Source organism: Danio rerio, chromosome 14 (assembly GCF_052040795.2).
Source record: "Danio rerio strain M-AB ecotype USA chromosome 14, GRCz13ab, whole genome shotgun sequence".
Taxonomy (NCBI): domain Eukaryota; kingdom Metazoa; phylum Chordata; class Actinopteri; order Cypriniformes; family Danionidae; genus Danio; species Danio rerio.
The window spans coordinates 46,321,346-46,341,967 of NC_141034.1; the positions used below are offsets into that span (position 1 = coordinate 46,321,346).

The window sequence follows — 20,622 nt, forward strand, 5'->3', positions numbered from 1 at the left end:
GCAATTCAAAACTGTAAATAAACCAATAACACTTGTGAATCACAAAATAATGAACTGTTAAATAACAGTTTTTTCACAGTGTATATATTTATGTAATTTATTATATAATAATTTATAAATCATTTAAATAAAGAGAATGGTTGCACTTTATTTTGACTGTCCCTGGTTGACTAACTCTGCGACTGCATCAACTAGCAGTCATTAATGTTAGGGTAAAGTTATAGAATAGGGTGAACATCAAAATAAAGTGTATCATACATCCGGCACAATAAGGCGCAATACGTGCATGGCGCGATATGTTGCTATTTTTTTTAGTCCAGCGCAACAGTAATTTTCAAGATTTGTGCACGTTGTTTAAATAACAAATCCCTTTGTGCCACTTTGTGAACTCATGGGTGTACCAATCTAAAAAAAAAAAAAAAAAGTGTGTTAAGGCGCATTGCTGGTGAAAGTAAAATAGACCACCCATTGACCAACTAAAAAAGCTGGTTTAAAGTCCAGTGCAGGCTGAGTAAGTTATGCGCCTATTCAGGTTCAAACGCTTACACATTGCTTAACACACACAGGATGTACAGCAATACAAATATCATATCACATATGAAAAAAATAAGGGTTAAAATGTTACAAAAATTATTATTTTCTACATAAATACACTGTAAAAAATTTCCAGGTTTTCACAACAAGTTACTGTAATTTTTCACAGTAAATTACATTAGTATCCCTTCACAGTATTTAACTGAAAAATTCACAGTAATATGTTGTATTCATAATTTTATTGTGAAATTACGGCAGGTAGCATGATTACAGCAAATTACTGTGAAAAGGGCTATATCTTTTGCACGTTAGTTATAGAAATTCAAACCTTTTTTAAACTCAACGTAGAAATTAATACAAATGAACTTTTAACAGATAATAACAGAATGTTATAGCCCCCAAAACGATTTGGTTACCAACATCTTTTTGATTGTACTGCACCTTTATTTAATTTTATACAGTTAACATAGAATAGGAAATAATATTTAATGAACATAACTGTGTGCTTAGCCAAAACATAATAAACTGGAATAAAAAGTAATTAATTAATGAAACCAAAGACTGTTAAACAGCCAACAATTATTTCAATGTCAGGGTAAATGTCTGCTTTAGACGGTTTCATGAGTATTGGGCACCTGTCATCGCCTGGAGGTCAATAATCTCAGAATTAAATATATATATATATATATTATTATTTTTTTATCTATATAAATAAACCACAGATTAGAGTTTTAAACAACTACATTCTAGCATGAAAAACAGTTAAAACTTCATTTTCGGACGCATATAGAGCCATCGAAGACGGGGCAATTGTCCCAATGTCTAGCCTGAAGACAGGCGCCTCTCGGCGGATACATGAGTAAAGAGCGCCGTTACCGCCTGGAGGTCATAGATCTCCGCTACCGGCAAAACACACTTAAAATTACACACAATCTTTACTAACAGTCCACAGATTTGAGTTTTGAAGAACTACATTCTCGCATGAAAAAGTGTTAAAACTTTATTTCATTACATATTACAAGCAATATTTATAATATTATGTGCCTTCTCATCCACCATTACAGCTTGATGCAGCTTGGTGCGAAATGAATCCTGGGAGGAAAAAATAATAATTCTCAATACACTCCAAACGAACTTTATTCTTATTGTTAAAGTCAGAGATATGTAATATTTTGAATGGCGAAGAAAATAAGTAACTTTATATTTTAATCAATATATTACTCTTGCACTGCTTCGGTTCAGGACTCGTTTGACATTGAATCAGATTCAGATATTTTATCAGACGTGTTCATGAGCTCGAAGTGATCAACAAGCAATTCGTGTACAAGCAGTACACGAACCAAGCAATATGATGAAATATTAATGAATTATATGTTTGCGTCTCACAATATTATACAAAACGGAATCGTTTTCAGGCGAATTCGACTCTTTACTGTTCACTTAAAGGAGCCGAATTCGACTCTTTACTGTTCACTTAAAGGAGCCGATTCATTGAACAGAACTGACTCGACTCGAGCGCAAACAAGCGCCATCACCACATACAACGCCGTCGTCTCTTCACCCAACGGATTCATCCTCGGTAAGTGTTAAAATATGACTTTTATCCGTTAAATGATTGTTGTATGTGTATTTCTGTATAGTGCGTGTCATTTAACAGGAATTTACCGAGTATTTTAGTTGTACTCGCACGTACAGGGTTTAAGCGCGCCTTTTTTTAAAGCAAGAAATTAACGACGCCAGATGGTGCTTGTAGTGTTTTCTGAGGTATTAGCATAACGTCAACGTTAGTTCCTGAAAAAAGAAAGGGAATTTTCTTTAATTAACTTCTTGTTAACTGCATTTTCTGTTTCAGTACAAGACTGAAGTAAAGGTGAAATGACTATAACGTTAAGGTAAGCTCTGACCTTCACTTAAGTTAACGTTACGGTTAGTGACCATCATGTATGTTAATTTTGTTCACTGTAACGTTAACGTTAAGTTAGTTAAATAAACTAAACTCATTATGAAACAAGTCTTAACTGTTTTATTAAATGAGGCTTATAATACAATTCAGTTGTATTCTTTTAAACTAACACTAACACAGTACATATTGTATATTTCTCACTGGTGTTAATGCAGTGCTAACATTTACTAATGAGAACTAATTGTATATTGTCACTAACTGTAGATTTTATTTTTTGGTGTTCAGGTGTAACTTACCTGATAATAGCTGAAGTGTGAGGTGAGTGTAAATTCTGAGCACACAAATATAACCTAAATTCATTATCACAATCTAAACCTATATATATATATATATATATATATATATATATATATATATATATACTTATTATATTCAAATTTTTTTGCAGCCACAGCCACTGATGTTGAAACACTGATACTACCAATCAACCCTCGCTTGATTATTAAAGGTAATGTTGATGCCTTCCTCATTTTTATTAGATTTTTAAATGTCAGGTTTTTCACAGATTTGTTGTGAGCAGTTTCTTGTACAAACTCTTTTTCTTCTTCCAGAAGTTCCACCAGTACCTCCAGTAGTAGTAAATATTAGACAAAGATTTTTTTAAACTATAGTTTTTATTTTTATTAGCAATTTTACTGGGCATGTGTGTTTGTTTGCTTGGTTTTTTAATAGGCAGAGCATGGAATGTCAACTTTGTTTCTACAAACAAATTTAATTATTCACAAACACCTCTAATTTAGTCCTTCTTTCCCCTTTTTAGTCTTATTCCTTGGAAGGTCGAGTGGTCATGGGACCTCACCTGGATTTCACAACTGACTTTGAATCTGGTCTGAAACTGAAGTATGCTGAAGTTGCCTTTTGCACTCTGGAATTTAAGGTAATGTCTACAATAAATATTGTAACTGAGGGCTTGTTTGGGGGGGGGGGTTAAACAAGGAATGTATAGGAGCACAAGTCATGACTCCCCTTGTCCCCTTGTTATAAAGGGCCGTGTTGCAGACACAAATTGTTTGTCTGTGCTGGAGACCAGAGGGGAAGCTGTCTTTAAAAGGATGGGGCTCTTATACCATATGTGAAGTTACCTATTCAGGTGAGTGGATTACATACAAGTCATTGCAAATGCATAAATAGTGGGAAATTTTTACTGGGCAGCACAAATTAAGTGAAACTCAAAAAACGTTGAAAAATATTTGGAATATTTGCAAAAAAACTTGATTGAAATGAATACAACACAAGTGCTGTATCACTTCAATCAAGTTTTTTTTTGCAAAATTTTCCTAATATTTAAATAATAAAAAATTAGCTTGATGCAAGAAACATCCTGCTAGTATTCAAGAGCAAGTGCTGTGATGCATGTGTTAACTCTGCAATAAGTGTGAACCCAGCATTAGATTATAGTCTGTAAACAGAAGATGTAAATCAAATCAACTGTTTTAAAATGCTCTGCCTAGGTCATTAAAACCACTATTTGTCTGTTCTTGATTGTGTGTTTGTGATGGAAATGTTTTTCAGATGTTTTTGTTTAAATGATTGAAGTTTGAGTGAGCTACAGTATTGTCAGCATGTTCAAACTGAGCTAACAGTAATTTTGCTCTGTAGTGCAGCAGTAGTGTCCCAGTAGTGTTATATGAAGCTAACTGTTTGTCTGCCCTTTTGCTTATAGGTGCTTTTTGGGCACCAGTTTGGAGATGGGAGACAGACGAAGTCAAAGAAGCAGAGAAGACACATCAACCAGCAAGTGTGTAAAATTATCAGGAAACTGATTGACCTTGAATAGACGACTGCCTAATTTAGCAAGAAGTTTTGTCTCTCTCTCTCATGTGTATATATATATATATATATATATATATATATATATATAAATATATATATATGTATATATACACATATATATATAATGAGAGACAGAGAGAGCGCACTCTGAAGCACTGCTTTTTATATGTATGCTACATATGATGTCAGATTTTTTTATTAATATGTTCTTATAGTATTTTTTGAGGCTTCACCTTCACCTTTTGAAAGTTTTCTGAAATGTTTACACAGATGTCATTAAGCTGTTAAATAAATCTGTAAAATGTATGTGTGTTTGTTTTTATTTTGATTTTAGAGTCTTCTCAGATCACCCAAAAATGAAGATTCGGTCTTCATTTACGCATCCTCAGGTTGTTTGGACACAAAGAGGATTATTTGATATTTTTATTCCTGTGTTTAACAAAAAAACATTTTTAACAGAGCTGGAACAACCTGAGGGTGAGTATATCAAGATAGAATTTTCATTTTTGTGTGACCTAAAATTGCTTTGAAATTTTACAGCACCAAACGGTTACATTACAGTAATCCGGGATATAATTGTAACTTTACAGTTAAATCAGGTATTTAAACTGCAACCTACTGCTAAATCACAGTAATCATTTTGCAAATTCACAGTAAAATATAGTTAATTCTACAATATAATACTGTGAAATCACAGTAATGGACTTTATTATCTACTGTAAAGTTACAATATATGGTTGTAATTTCACAATAATTTAATGTGACAAAACCACAGTAAATTACTGTGAACTACCTCACAATAATTTACTGTGAATTTACATACAGTAATTTACTGTGAAAGTAATGCAATTATTAGCCAGTAATTTACTGTGAATTTAAGGTCAAATTTTTTACAGTGTATAAAAACCACTGCCTCCATGCCTTCTTTATCTCGGGGGGCTTTTTTCAGTTTATTCATGACAGTTTGCATTTGTACAATGTTATTATTATTAGCAATATTATTTAGTATATGCTTATTTATATTTGTTTTAATAAAAAAAAGCTTAGATTTGTCCACCTGTCGGGTTTTGAAGACGTATGCATCACCATATAGGACATACAAATAGGATGTGTGCTTTGATATAACTCAGTTTTTTGACCACACTTTGTTATTATTGTTCATTTATTTACTTGCTAAAAAATTACACAGCGGCCTCTGGCGGATTCGTGAAAAAAAACTAGCTCCTGGGACATATTTGGTGCTCTCTAGAAATCTATGTAGCAGTACTGAGAATAAGCCTGGGTTGCTCAAATGTCTGCTAGTTGACATTCTATTGCAACATTTTAGTTAACAGAATTACTAAAAGGGAATCAATATTATTGTGCATTATTTTTCACTCTTGTTATGAAGTAGAAGTTTATTGTCATTGTATCATTTGAATGTACAACAAATTTTAAAAGTGCCAACCAGTCAAACTTCAAGTGATTCATGAATTCACACAATTAAAAAAGTTACTAATTAGTATACATTAAAAATATCTAAAATACAAAAACAATTGTCTTCTGAATGAAGTTGACATGAATAAAGCTGTTAGTAACTAAAATAGCTTTATTGTGTATATAAAAAATTGTTGGACTAAAAACGAACCTTCAATTCATAGAGCTAGCAGTTAATTGCTATAATCAGTGTCTTCCTCCACTTATGCATCATTTTGTGTTCCTCTCGCACATGCAGTTTATTTGGAGCCTGTGAAACTCCTTTGCATCATTGTGCACTGTAGACATGATAAACAAGTTAACCTAGAATTAAAACTTAAAAACAGATTGAAACTCTATATTAAGCCTTTTTTAATGTTTAATTTATATCCAGGGATAGGACCAGAATCTTAGAGTTGTTTCATGAGATGGGGTAACGAAATGGTTGGGATTCCTAAATAAATCAACATATCATCTGTGTGGCAGGCTATCTTGTATTCCACTCCTTTCATAACAATACCTTGAATTGTTTGAACTTATCTAATGCTTTGTACTAAGGGTTCCAATTAGAGTGTAAATAATATGGTAAACCATGGACAACCCTGCCAAGTGCTTCAAGAATGAGTTCGATAGGTAGCTGTTGATCTTTATTTTTGCAGTGGGTTTATCATAATAGGCCTTGTAAACTTCTGATTATAGTTTCATGAAAGCCAAATTTGTGTAAAACTTTATAAAGATGTGTCCAGTTGACAGAATCGAAGGCTTTTTCAATGTCTATACTTAAAATAATTTCTGTTATTCTATTTGTCCAGATATGGTTTATAACACGTAATGTGTGTTTAATATTATCATGAGTTTGACGCTGACAGATGAATCTTTATTGGTCTTGGTTTATCAGGTTGTCCTCTGCGTGTTTAAAGGGACAGATTAGCCTGCATTCACAATTCTGACATCATTCGCCCATGATATTCCAAAACTGTTTGGTTCACTGTTTTTAGTAAAACACAAATGAAGATATGTTGCTATTTGGAATTCTGTCAGAATATATTAAGTTAAATTAATTGCAGGCTGATAGTGTAGCCTTTGCAACTTGCTAAACGACTTATTCTTTTAAATTGAAAGTCAGCAGCTCCCCTTTCTTATCGGTTTTGGATTTTTTACATGTTCTTGGAAGATTCGGTTCGCAACAAAACAAAACCCAGAACAGTTCCAGAAAGTCCTTTTTTTTTTTTTTTTTTTTTTTTTTAAAGTAGGCACCTATCTTATTTTTTTCTCTTTGTATACATATTAATTTAATTTAATTTAATTTAATTTAATTTAAATACATTTAATTGAGTATTTCCCTATTGTTTAATTTATTATTATTATTATTAATAATTAATGTTACCTTACGTGTGTATATACATGATATTTTACCTTTTTATTTTTATACTTATTTTGTGTATAGTTATGTTTTCCTGATAATTTCCTATTTGGTGAATTGTATTGGTGTATGTTTTTTATTACATGTTTTAAATATCTAAGTGTTGATATTATGTATATTTTATTTACAATGCTATTTTCTGACAGACCGAAGATGAACATAATAAAGCAAAAAAGGTAGATATTTTTAAGTATGTTTGATCTATGATTGGTATTGGAAAAAGCTCATTCTGATCTTCTGTATTATCACTAATAATCTATTTAACTTGCAATTACAAATTTTTTGATAGAAATTAAGACATTAACTTGTGAATTTGTAGTAATATGACTCGCAAAATGTTAAATATTTCTCGCAAATACTATTTACTAGTCTACTAGTTTTGTTTTTATCTAGCTTTTGTTTACATTTCGCAGTTTCTTCCTCAAAAGTAAATTTCATCTTCCAATTTGCAAATTCAGTTAACAAATTCTCAAGAAAAAGCTTACTGCAAAACACTTTTAATGCAACACATTTAAGGTCAGATTTATAACAGCTTCCACAATGCAATTAAACAATTAAACATTTAAACTGCAGTGTCTGAATTTATTAAGCATGCACATAGGAAAATTAGCACCGAAAAATTTTATACAAAGCTTATTTTTTGACCTAAATGAATATGGATTTGTAGGAGTTTCCCATTCAGACAGTAGTTTTATGGGTGGGAAGTATTTCAATTGATCACGCAATGCAATTTACTAACATTTGTCTCAAATGATGGGTATTTGTGATATTATTTAACAATTAAAAATAATGTCTTAAATGTTCCACCTGAACTGTCTGCAGTTGATGTTGCCAGCAGGATTAATTAAAACAAATTAATGAATTAAAGAATGAATGAATGAGTGCAGGTGGTTCATTCCGCTGTGGCAACCAATAATAAATAAGAGACTAAGCCTAAAGAAAATGAATGAATGTGTGTGCTGTAGCTGCTTTTATAATGAAGTAGGTTAAGTTTGACATCATGAATGTTGATTATTCCCTTAGCACCCCATATATTTGTCTAACTCACTCTTACCCTTTGTAGAAATATATATATATATATATATATATATATATATATATATATATATATATATGGCATTGTGCCTGTTCATAGTCGATCACCCCCAAGAGCATTGGTTCTGCTTATTTGCCACTATGCTGCACTGATTGCATTGGTTGATATGTAAATGATATATAACGTCATTGTTCTATAATTTGCGCATTTTCTGTAAATCATTGACAGAAATTTCTTAATCCATCTGCTCTGTTTTAGAATTGCTTTTTTTTTTTTTTTGCACAAAATTGCCCTGTTTGGTTAATAAAGTCCTTTCACTGCAAAACATTTTTCAGAAATATATATATTTTTTTTTTTGGTAAAAATTGCAAGTTTTCTCAGAAATATAAATTGATAATTGTAAGTTTAATTCTTGCAACTCTGACTTTGTAGTCTTTAAAATCCCATGGCACTTCTCGTAAAGAGTAGGGGTGTAATCCTGGTGTCCTGGACAAATACCCTCCATCGGCCCTTACCAGTGTTTTAAAGTAACAAATTACAAATACTAAAATTACTATAATTGAGTCATTTTTCTCAGGAGTTGTAATTTACCAAGTAGTTTTAAAAATGTGTACTTTTATTTTCACTTAAGTTAATTTTTACTGCAGTATTGGTACTTTTACTCCACTACTTTCCTTCAACCTGCAATCACTACTTTACTTTTTTCTTGTCTGTGGGGATTAGAAAAATCACTCATGTGATTCCTGTAATATCAAATCATACACAAAAGTAAAGAAGTAAATCGCATCATAATGAACTACCCCAAGACATTGACGATTTATAATTGCAGCAAACTGTTTGGAAGCATTAAAAGTGTCCAAGAAGATGTCCAAAATCTTTACACGCATTGATGACTGTTTAGATGATGAAAAAAATGATGGATGTTTACTGTATAAAGACCAAAATGTCCTTAAACACTCAGCAGGCACAAGACGTCAACATGACGTCAGATTGAAGTTGTACCCCAACGTCGTGGGGACATTGCATTTTGTTTGGAAATGAAAATTGGGTTGACGTCAGAACTCAACGTGCGGTCGACATCAATGTCCAACATCCAACCTAAAAGCAACCAAATACGTCTAATCATGTTACATCTTGACGTTGTGTGGATGTTACCACTACGACATCTATCAGATGTTGGATTTTGGTTGCCATACCTGAGGAATAAATGTCAGTATTTGAGATCTATATGAAGTTGGTTTAAGATGTTGGCTCGACGTTGAATTTTGTCACTTCCTAACACAACCTAAAATCAACCAAATATCAACGTTTGATGTTGTTAATGGACAACAAAATAACATTGTCCTCTGATGCTGATTAGACATTGAGTTTTGGTTACCTGGCATCATGACCTAAATCTAACCTAATTTCAACATCTTATGATTTTGTGTGTCTGCTGGGAAGTTAATCAGGTTTTAACTACATTTTTTTTTAAGTTATAGGAAGTTCAACCTAATATTTTTGGTTTGATTGATGTAAGTTAAGATGACTAGTAAAGTTAATTTGAAATTAACTAAATAATTTAAGCCAGCAAGAATGTTTGTACAGTGCACAGCGCATGTCTGGGCGCATGCTTTTTGTTCCTTCATTTTTCTTTATGAAAGTTCTAATAAAACAGGCTTGACATGACAGCTTAGAGACACCCACCCCTCCCAATCTCTATCACTGCTTCCTCACTGAAGAGTAAAAGAAATCAATAAGTTCTTTTCTCCACTTCTCTCCCCGAGGAAACACGGTCTCGAGTGAGCGATTAAGGAGGTTTAAGGTTCCACAATGAGCAGAGAGAAGGAGCGCAGACACACAGCTGGTCCACTAAAGACAGACATCTGTCTCCTAATGACAAAAGAAGGGAAGGCTACTGGACGGATCAATCCGGATCAATGGTTGATTGACTGAAAAATTCTTTTCCCATAACTTAACAAAGAGCATGCTTTGCAGATCAGGACTCTCTCAGGACAAAGTAGTTTAACCTTAGTGGGATAGTTCAGGGAAAATGAAAATTCCGCCATTGTTTACTCAGCCTTGTGTCATTTCATTTATTCTAAAAGATGTTTCTCGTGTTTGAGCACATATGATGAAAGTTAATGAGGTATGACAGCCCATTTCACTACAGGATCAAAATAAATATCTCACAATTGTAGCTTTTATCGTACAACACAAAGTAAAACATACAGATGTAAAATTAGGATTGTGAGAGATAAATTCAGAATTATGATACTGACAGAGTTGTGAATTTCACAGTGTTCTGCTTATTGGAATTTTTGGTTTTACTAACTTTTCTTCAAACTACTGTAATGTAAAGTATTGTAATGTAATATGTATTTATATAGCGCGTTTATCGTGTATGGCTTTACACCCAAAGCGCTTCACAATCATGAGGGGGGTCTCCACACCACCACCATTGTGCAGAAATTCACTTGGATGATGTGACGGCAGCCAGAGGACAATGACGCCAATGTGCTCACCACACACTAGCTAAAGGTGGAGTGGATAGACAGTGATAGAGCCAATTTGGTGGATGGGAATGATTGGGAGGCCATGATGGGTAAGGAGCAGTGGTGAAAAGAGTACTGTAAAATCATACTTAAGTAAAAGTACCATTACTTGCTTTAAGATGTAGTATAAGTAGAACAAAAGTATCTTTTGTAAATTTTACTCAAAGTATAAGTAAAAAGTAGAGCTTTCTAAAGTACTCAAGAGTAGTGAGTATTATGGTGTAAAAAGCTTACATGCATTACATGTAATTTGGGAATGTGTGTACACGTGACATTCTGTAGTGCATTTAGATATTGCCCAGCAGGCACACAATGTCATAAGACGTTATTATTAGGTAAAATTTAAGTCACCAGCGTCTAAGGACAACATTATTTTGACATCCAATAACGACGTGAAATGACGTTGATTTTTGGTTGATTTTAGGTTGTGTTGGAAAGTGACCAAAATCCGACATCGAGCCAACATTTTAAACCAACATCATATTAATTTTTCATAGCGTTTTTGGGTATATTTTCCAAGGGTGCAGATGCCGTACAGTAGGTCTAAACTGGAAACAAACTAATATTGTCTCTAGAGACGAGAACTTCGTTACAACCCTTGGTTATTATGATCTCAAATTTGTAACAGAAATGATTAAAATGCAGCCATGATTAAAATTCTCAAGCCAGTGCACCAAAAAACAACTAAATTATGTTGCTTTTTTCTTCAATCAAATTAAAATACTCATTCCAACATAAGAGGAAAGAGATGATTCGCTGGCTTGTCTCCCTGGTGACTGCAGGATCATTTATCATGAAAAAGTCAGCAAGCATTAGTAAAAGGCACAAATTACCGGCAAACATCATCAAGCTGATCTTCCAGCCCTCTCGTTCTGTTTTATCTGAGTTATGGAATTAGATGCATAAAGTCCTATTTGCAGAGTTCAGTGAGTGAATTAAGGGATTTCACCCTGAAGTGAGGTTATGGGTCACCTGTAGACCGTCCCAGATCTCGGTGTCGTCAATTTACTCTCCTTTTCTCCCTTTCCTCTTTTGTCCGCCCTCTTTTTTCTAATAATTTCAGAGGTGAGATATGCTATTAGTGCTGAAATCATGAACAATATCCCTTCCGAAAAAGACATCATAATTATAACGGCTGGATTCATTTTGATTGTGGCAATTGGGTTGATTATGCGATCGGGGAGATTACAGAAAATTACCGTATGTCTCTGCGCCTCCTTGTGATGTGTAATTAGGAGATTTTTACCTTTTAATTTTTACAGCGCTGATTTCTGTGTTAACAGTGACCACTCTAATTATCCTCTAGATGACTTTCAAACGCCAGGCCTGTGGTACCACACAGCAGACTCAAAGTGCTTTACAAATGCTTTAAAACTTTACAGTCTATTATGAAATAATACTGAACATAACTGTATAATACAGTATAGTATTTAAAAAAAAAATCATCATTAATATTTCCATTCATTTGTTTTCTTTTTGGCTCAGTCCCTTTATTAATCAGGGGTCGACACAGTGGGATGAACCGCCAACTTATACAGAAAATGTTGTGCTCAGCGGATAACCTTCCAGCTGCAGCCCATTCATCACTGGGAAACATCCATACACACTCAATGACACATACACTGCGGACAATTTGGCTTACCCAATTCACCTATAGCACGTCTTTGGACCCGTGGAGGAAACCGGAGCACCTGGAGGAAACCCACGCAAACACAAGGAGAACATGCAAACTCCACACAGAAATGCTAACTGACCCAGCCCAGGTTCGAACCAATGACTTTCTTGTTGTGAGGCAATAGCGCTACCCACTGCTCCACCCTTATTATTATTTTTTATTACTATTATTTTATTAGTATTATTATTATCATCATTATCAATATTATTATTATTATTATTATTGTATTAAAATAAGCTTATTGTTATTATTGTATTACATAAAGCTTTATTATATATATATATATATATATATATATATATATATATATATATATATATATATATATATATATATATATATATATATATATATATACAGTTGAAGTCAGAATTATTAGCCCCCTTTCGATTTTTTCTTCTTTTTTAAAATATTTCCCAATTGGTTTTTAACAGAGCAAGGAAATTTTCACAGTATGTCTGATAATATTTTTTCTTCTGGAGAAAGTCTTATTTTTTATTTTTTTTGCTAGAATAAAAGCAGTTTTTAATTTTTTAAAAACCATTTTGGGACAAAATTATTAGCCCCTTTAAGCTAATTTTTTTTTTCAATAGTTTAGAGAACAAACCATCATTATGCAATAACTTGCCTAATTACCCTAACCTGCCTAGTTCACCTATTAATCTAGTTAAGCCTTTAAATGTCAATTTAAGCTGTATAAAAGTGTCCTGAAAAATATCAAGTAAAATATTATTTACTGTCATCATGGGAAAGATAAAGTAAATCTTTTATTAGAAATAAGTTTTTAAAACTATTATGATTAGAAATGTGCAAAAACAATCTTCCCTCCATTAAACAGAAATTGGGGAAAAAATAAACAGAGGTAATAATAATACAGGGGGGCTAATAATTCTGACTTTAACTGTATATATATATATATATATATATATATATATATATATATATATATATATATATATATATATATATATATATATATACACACAAGATTTACCCCTGTTGGGTTCTGCTGTCTTTTGTTGCCCAAGTATATATTTTTAAAAGTTTAGTCTTTTAATGAGTTACTGTTATGTCCTATTTGGTGAAAACTGTATTAAAAAGCAAGCAGACTATTTTAAGGTATTGTTTTGGAACTGAATGCCAATATTTTAAGGAATTATACATTAATTCCTAAAAAGAAAATGATTACGCATAACTTTTGGGTCACATTCTGTACAGCTTACCGGGGTTTGAGTAAGGAGAAGAATGGTTCCAAAAAGCAGGTAAGACAAAAACAGAAGCCAGAAAAACTAAATAAACAAGTAAATAACAGGTTGAGAATGAGGTAAAACCTGTAAATGTAGTAAAAACCTGGCTTTTCTTTTTCTGGATTGCTTTTCATAACACTGTGGTTGGATTTAGGGAAGGGGTGGGCGGGTCAAATGATGCTTTTTAAAGTACTATTGGTTGGGTTTAGGGAAAAGGGAGGGTGGGGAATTGGTCAGTTAGTCAGTCAGTCAGTCAATCAGTCAGTTGGTGCGAGAATAGCAGGCAAGAATGGCACTAGCGAGAGAAATTTGAGATCTCAAAAAGTGTACACAGCAGCCTCTGGTGCATTCGCAAAAACAAAAACTGCAAAAAAAAAAAAAAAAAAAAAACTGCATAAAAAAAAAAAAAACGTAGCTCCTGAGACCTATTTTGCTCTCTCCAGAAGTGTATATAGGGGTACATAATCGGAATGAGCCTGGGTTGTCATTATTAGTAATGGTAGTAATAGTAGCATCATTACTAAAGTCTAGTAATGATAGTGTTTAGGCTAAAGTCTAAAATACACAAAATGTGCTTTATATACTATTAATTCTGAACAAATTAGATTAAATATTAAAACTAGTTGCATAGTAAATCATACATAAATTATATCAAATACATCTAATCAGTTTATTGCACATAATATATCATACAGTTGTATAAATGACTGAATTTGATGTTTTGTACTAATTTATTAAATACGGAATTCAACAAAAGATCTTATTCTTCTAAAATAAAATGAAATTATATACACATTTAAATCTTTTCTTTGGCAGGCTTCATGAAAAGAACTAGGGAAAGAAATCTGCCCAGAACTACAGTATTATAAAATCCATGCTGAGCTAAAACTTTAAATGGAGTTAAGACCTCCTGTAGGTCATTAAAAAACCTTCATTAAAGTACTCAGTCGGTGATTGCAGTGTTTCCCCCTCGCTATGCCAAGCCTCCCTTCAATGGAGAGTTTATAATTAGAGAAGCCTTTCCAACTCGGGGTTATTGGAGAGCCAGCCGCTGGTCTCTGGACACTGTGGCTGTTTGGAGAATGTCAGTGTGGATAAAGATATGTGCACATCAAAACACTGTGTTGTAGCCTATGGAAAGTAGAGCAGGATTATCAGCAACTGCTCCGCTGCCTCTGGACTTCCAGAAAGACACACTCTTTCTCTGGCTAATTCTGCCCGGGCACCAGCTGCCACTGCCCAAACACCCTCAGTCTGCCACTGTTTGTAATACAATAAAATATATATATACAGTTGAAGTCAAAATTATTAGTCGTCCTGTGGCTTCTTTTTCAAATATTTACCATATTTAACAGAGCAATGTATTTTCTATAATATTTTTTTTAAGGCATAGCAAATTTATTTATAAGCACATTTCAAACATAAACAGGAATAAAAGAGACATGTAAAGGAAAATAAAAACAAATAATAAAAGTAATTAAAAACAGATTACAATGTGTTAAAACAGGTTACAAAAGAATAAAAGAGAAAAGACAGACATAATAGTTCGATCTGTCACACAGCTAAACATGTGTTTTCAGTCTTGATTTGATCATTTCTGGAAGCTGATTCCAGCAGCAGGGGTGTAGTAGACAAAGGCAGATTTACCCTACTTTTTACTGAATAGAGCCAAACAAAGTTGACAAGAGCCGAGCAGAGTCGAAAAGAGCCAATTAGAGTTGAAGGAGCCGAACAGATTCAAAAAGAGTTGAACAGAGTCGAAAAGAGCCGAACAGATTCAAAAAGAGCCAACCAAAGTTGAAAAGAGCCATGCAGAGTCGAAAAGAGCCTAACAGAGATGAAAAGATTGATAAGATTCCAAAGGAGCAGACAGGAGTCGAAAAAGCCAAAGAGAGTAGAAAAGAGCCGAACAGAGTGGAAAAGAGCCGAGCAGTGATGAAAAAAGCCGAACAGGGTCAAAAAGAGCCAAATAGAGTCGAAAAGAGCCAAGTAAAGTCAAAAGAGCCGAACAGAGTTGAAAAGAGCTGAACAGGGTAGAAAAAAGCCGAACAAAGTCAAAAAAGCCAAACAAAGTTGAAAAGAGCCGAGCAGAGTCGAAAAGAGCCGAGCAGAGTCAAAAAGAGCCGAGTAAAGTCAAAAGAGCCAAACAGAGTTGAAAAGAGCTGAACAGGGTAGAAAAGAACCGAACAGAGTTGAAAAGAGCCGAGCATGGTCAAAAGGAACCGAGCAGAGTCGAAAAGAGTCAAACATAGTTGAAAAGAGCCGAACAGAGTCTAAAAGAACCGAGCAGAGTTGAAAAGAACAGAGCAGAGTCAAAATGAACCAAGCAGAGTCGAAAAGAGCCAAACATAGTTGAAATGAGCCGAACAGAGTCGAAAAGAGCCAAATATAGTTGAAAGAGCCGAATAGATTCGAAAAGAGTTGAACAGAGTTGAAAAGAGCCGAACAGATTCAAAAAGAGCCAACCAAAGTTGAAAAGAGCCATGCAGAGTCGAATAGAGCCTAACAGAGATGAAAAGATTGATAAGATTCCAAAGGAGCAGACCGGAGTCGAAAAAGCCAAAGAGAGTAGAAAAGAGCCGAACAGAGTGGAAAAGAGCCGAGCAGTGATGAAAAAAGCCGAACAGGGTCAAAAAGAGCCAAATAGAGTCGAAAAGAGCCAAGTAAAGTCAAAAGAGCCGAACAGAGTTGAAAAGAGCTGAACAGGGTAGAAAAAAGCCGAACAAAGTCAAAAAAGCCAAACAAAGTTGAAAAGAGCCGAGCAGAGTCGAAAAGAGCCGAGCAGAGTCAAAAAGAGCCGAGTAAAGTCAAAAGAGCCAAACAGAGTTGAAAAGAGCTGAACAGGGTAGAAAAGAACCGAACAGAGTTGAAAAGAGCCGAGCATGGTCAAAAGGAACCGAGCAGAGTCGAAAAGAGTCAAACATAGTTGAAAAGAGCCGAACAGAGTCTAAAAGAACCGAGCAGAGTTGAAAAGAACAGAGCAGAGTCAAAATGAACCAAGCAGAGTCGAAAAGAGCCAAACATAGTTGAAATGAGCCGAACAGAGTCGAAAAGAGCCAAATATAGTTGAAAGAGCCGAATAGATTCGAAAAGAGTTGAACAGAGTTGAAAAGAGCCGAACAGATTCAAAAAGAGCCAACCAAAGTTGAAAAGAGCCATGCAGAGTCGAATAGAGCCTAACAGAGATGAAAAGATTGATAAGATTCCAAAGGAGCAGACCGGAGTCGAAAAAGCCAAAGAGAGTAGAAAAGAGCCGAACAGAGTGGAAAAGAGCCGAGCTAAGTCGAAAAGAGCCGAGCAGAGTCGAAAAGAGCCAAACATAGTTGAAAAGAGCCGAGCAGAGTCGAAAAGAGCCAAACATAGTTGAAAAGAGCCGAACAGAGTCGAAAAGAGCTGAACAGGGTAGAAAAGAGCAGAACAAGGTCGAAAAGGCCGAACAGAGTTGAAAACGGCCGAGCTGAGTCGAAAAGAGCCGTGCGAGTCGAAAAGAGCCAAACATAGTTGAAAAGAGCCGAACAGAGTCAAAAAGAACCGAGCAGAGTTGAAAAGAGCTGAGCAGAGTCAAAAAGAACCGAGCAGAGTCGAAAAGAGCCGAACATAGTTGAAAAGAGTCTAACAGAGTCAAGCAGAGTCGAAAAGAGCCAAACAGAGTTTAAAAGAGCTGAACAAAGTCAAAAAGAACTGAACAGAGTTAAAAAAAGAAAAAGTGTTTAAAAGACCCAAACAAAGTCAAAAGGACCCAAGCAGAGTCGAATGAGCCGAATAGAGTTAAAAAAAAACCAAACAGAGTCTAAAAGAGCTGAACAAAGTTGAAAAGAGCTGAACTGAGTTGAAAAAAAAAAAACTGGAAAATATAATTTTTGAGTGCTTTATAAATAAATAAAGAATCATTTTAAAGTATTATTATTTTTATTATCATTAATTTTTTAATATTATTATTATTATTTTTTTTGTATATGTTGTTATTATATAGGGTGTTCTGATGGCGGTTCAGAAAACAAATCAATGTTTTGTCAATGCAAGCGCCAGAGCAAGTCCGGTGTAGTTTGGCGATGGCTAAGAGAGATCACAGATTGGCTCTGTCTGGTCTTGACTGCAGACACAGTGCTCATCTGAGCCCCTGCTGACACCGCGAGCTGTGGTTATAGCTTGTAATTACTCTCCGGAGAGAGCCATTGTTGTAAAGGGAGATGAGAGCAGATTCCCCAGGCTCCCTGCTAGATCTCTCCAAGAGTACATTTAAATAAAGATCATGCTTTAAACTCAAACAAATCACACGCGCGAATCATTTACTGCTGAACGCTGCGAACGACTAAGACAAAGAAGGATGAAAGCGGCTTTCTTCTCTAGAAGGAAAAAAGTAAATACTAATTGTAACTGCGACTTTCCTCATATTTTAGACTTTAAAAGCCTGAATTGCATGTTTGTAGAGTAAGAAACTCAGAATTAAACGTTTACTGTATTATTTACCATCATCTTATACTGTATAATATAAATAATCATGAATGTGAGATGTCAGCCTTCTAAAACTCTCTGAAAAGTCAAACTTTATGATGATTGATTGGTTAACTGATAATTTCATGGTGTTATCCCATGGGATTTAACAGTAAAAAAATATAGCACAGTTGTACTTATTGATTTACAGTCCGCTTGTAAATTTAAAGTCTTACTCGCAACCAAAATTGCTAGTTAGTCAATAGCTAGTCGAGTTAGTCAATTTTATAGTGCATAGTGGAACAAACTTCCATATTTTCAGTCGCATTTACAGGTTTTAAAAACATTATCAGTGCACAACAGAAAAAAAATGTCTAGGAGAATCTTAGAAAAACCTGTTAACTAGAATGAATCAGACTTTTCATTAACACATCTGAAAGAATTATTTAGGATAAACTGATTCAATATATTGAATCAGATTTGTTACTAGTGACCTAGTTTTCCCAGGTTGTGGCTCAACCCTGCTTAGCTTCATTGGCTGACCATGTGAGAGCTGCAGAGTGATACAGTAGCTGTAGGATAGACAAGATAGAACCACAATTTTGGATGAATTGATTTTAGTTTTTGGGTTAACGTTACTTTTAAAAGCAATATATTACATTCTTAATCTTAAAATAAGGCAGAAATAATTACACATACGTTCACATAACTATGTGAACTATATTACTATATGGTAACATGGTTACACATGTAGTAATACTGTAGTTCCTTTTTTAAAAAGAGACTCAAGATTTATATTTATATATATATATATATATATATATATATATATATATATATATATATATATATATATATATATATATATATATATATATATATATATATATAATATATTACTTTTAAAAGTAAATGAACCCAACACTGATTGTTAGAATGAATCACTAAGAAGGATCTAGGTTTAACCAACTAACTTGAATGAATCATTATGAGACACAGATCTGACAAAGACAAAAATCTGTCTTAAATATATACAATATATTAGCTTAATGCAAGGGTCTCAAACTTAAATTGGCAAAGGGCCATATCAATGACTGACAATTTATTGAATGGCCATTTTAACATTCAAGCACAAGAAAAGATGAAGCCTACTGCAATTGATGCACTCAGACATTCTTCCCCAGGGCATTAAAACTCCTTTTTGTGTCTTGCTGTACCTATTGAAGGGGAAGTTTTAATTGCTATGAAATACTACACTTTATTAATAATAATAATAATAATTATTATTATTATAATAATATGTAATAATACTTATGTCCCAATCAATTGTTGTTTAACCAGTAGTTTAACAGATAGCATAAGATAGCAGAAAATAGCTAAATAACGTTATTGACTTTACTGGCAATTGTTCTTCTCAATAACATTCTTTTTTTGTAAAACTACAACCAAAAGGGGAAAAGTATGTATATATTTACATTTACTTTAACATGTTCAAGTCAGCCAGCAGTAAAATTTTACTAATGCACATTTTTTTTTTTATCCAATTCTTAAAATTCACATGAGGGAAATCTATTTAATTGATAAATAAATCTAATCAAATATTAACAAAATGATCATATTTACACCACCAGCATAACGTGTAAGTCATGAAGAAGTGTTTGTACAACAAAATGCAGGCAATACAAAATGGACTATTATTAAATGACCTTTGAATTTTTACAAAAATATTGCCTTAGAGTAAAAATACAGTAAAATACTGTGTCATTTGATAAAACAATCGTTAACAGTGTAGTTATTCCCTAACAAAGAACTTTACAAATACATTTTAGTTTAATTTAATTACAAAAATGACCTAAAACTAAAATAATTGATCCTCATTATAGCTGCTTATAGTTTTAACTAGGCAAGATCAAACCCTTACGCGATACACAATCCACAGAATTAAACCAAAATCAATCCAGTACCTCACTGGTATAACAGATGTAACTCAGAAGTTCAGCAGTCAATAAATAAATAAGAGATGAATATTATCTAGCCCCAGCATATGTCAAACAGCGCTGATGCAGGTAAATCTGGTAAGATGCGTGTCTATAATAAGAGTCTAGTTCTGCTCAGCCATGATCTTCTACCTTGACCGTGCCGCAGGCTTGATGCTGATTATATGAGACTGGCATCAGTACCCGTCTTCATCTGTTTTTGAAGTCTGCTTCTCTTTAAATCAATAAGATCAGCTCGGGGCAAGGACACACTCACCCTGTCTCAGATCATCCTAAACACAGCTGACCAACTGCAAATGCCGGGTCTGCTAGGAGGGGATTGTGGGTGTTTGAGGGAGAAGTGATAGGAATGATTTCACACCTTGCACATCACCGATGGGGTGTTGCTCCGTGAAGTGTTAGTTCTTTGATCTCTCTGAAGGACAAATGAAAATAGAAGCCGCAATCGCGATAATAATAATGACGGATCTTCACTGAACATGGCACTTCATTTGCAAAGAAAAATGAAAGGCAAAAAAAAAACACTCTACATTTTGCTACTTGGAAGCCTC

General features: G+C 33.9%; 1 protein-coding gene and 1 long non-coding RNA gene across 6 annotated transcripts in view; one reads left to right on the forward strand and one right to left on the reverse strand.

Annotated features, from left to right (window-relative positions):
* LOC147834029 (uncharacterized) overlaps positions 1–20,622 on the reverse strand; it is a 1,152,336-nt gene that overhangs the window by 263,387 nt on the left and 868,327 nt on the right. The gene's annotated exons all lie outside the window — the stretch shown is intronic.
* LOC147840897 (uncharacterized) lies at positions 2,080–4,292 on the forward strand. The gene is made up of 7 exons (XR_015507964.1): positions 2,080–2,113; positions 2,387–2,426; positions 2,723–2,755; positions 2,886–2,945; positions 3,258–3,374; positions 3,484–3,587; positions 4,161–4,292. It is a non-coding gene; the product is annotated as an uncharacterized LOC147840897 (long non-coding RNA).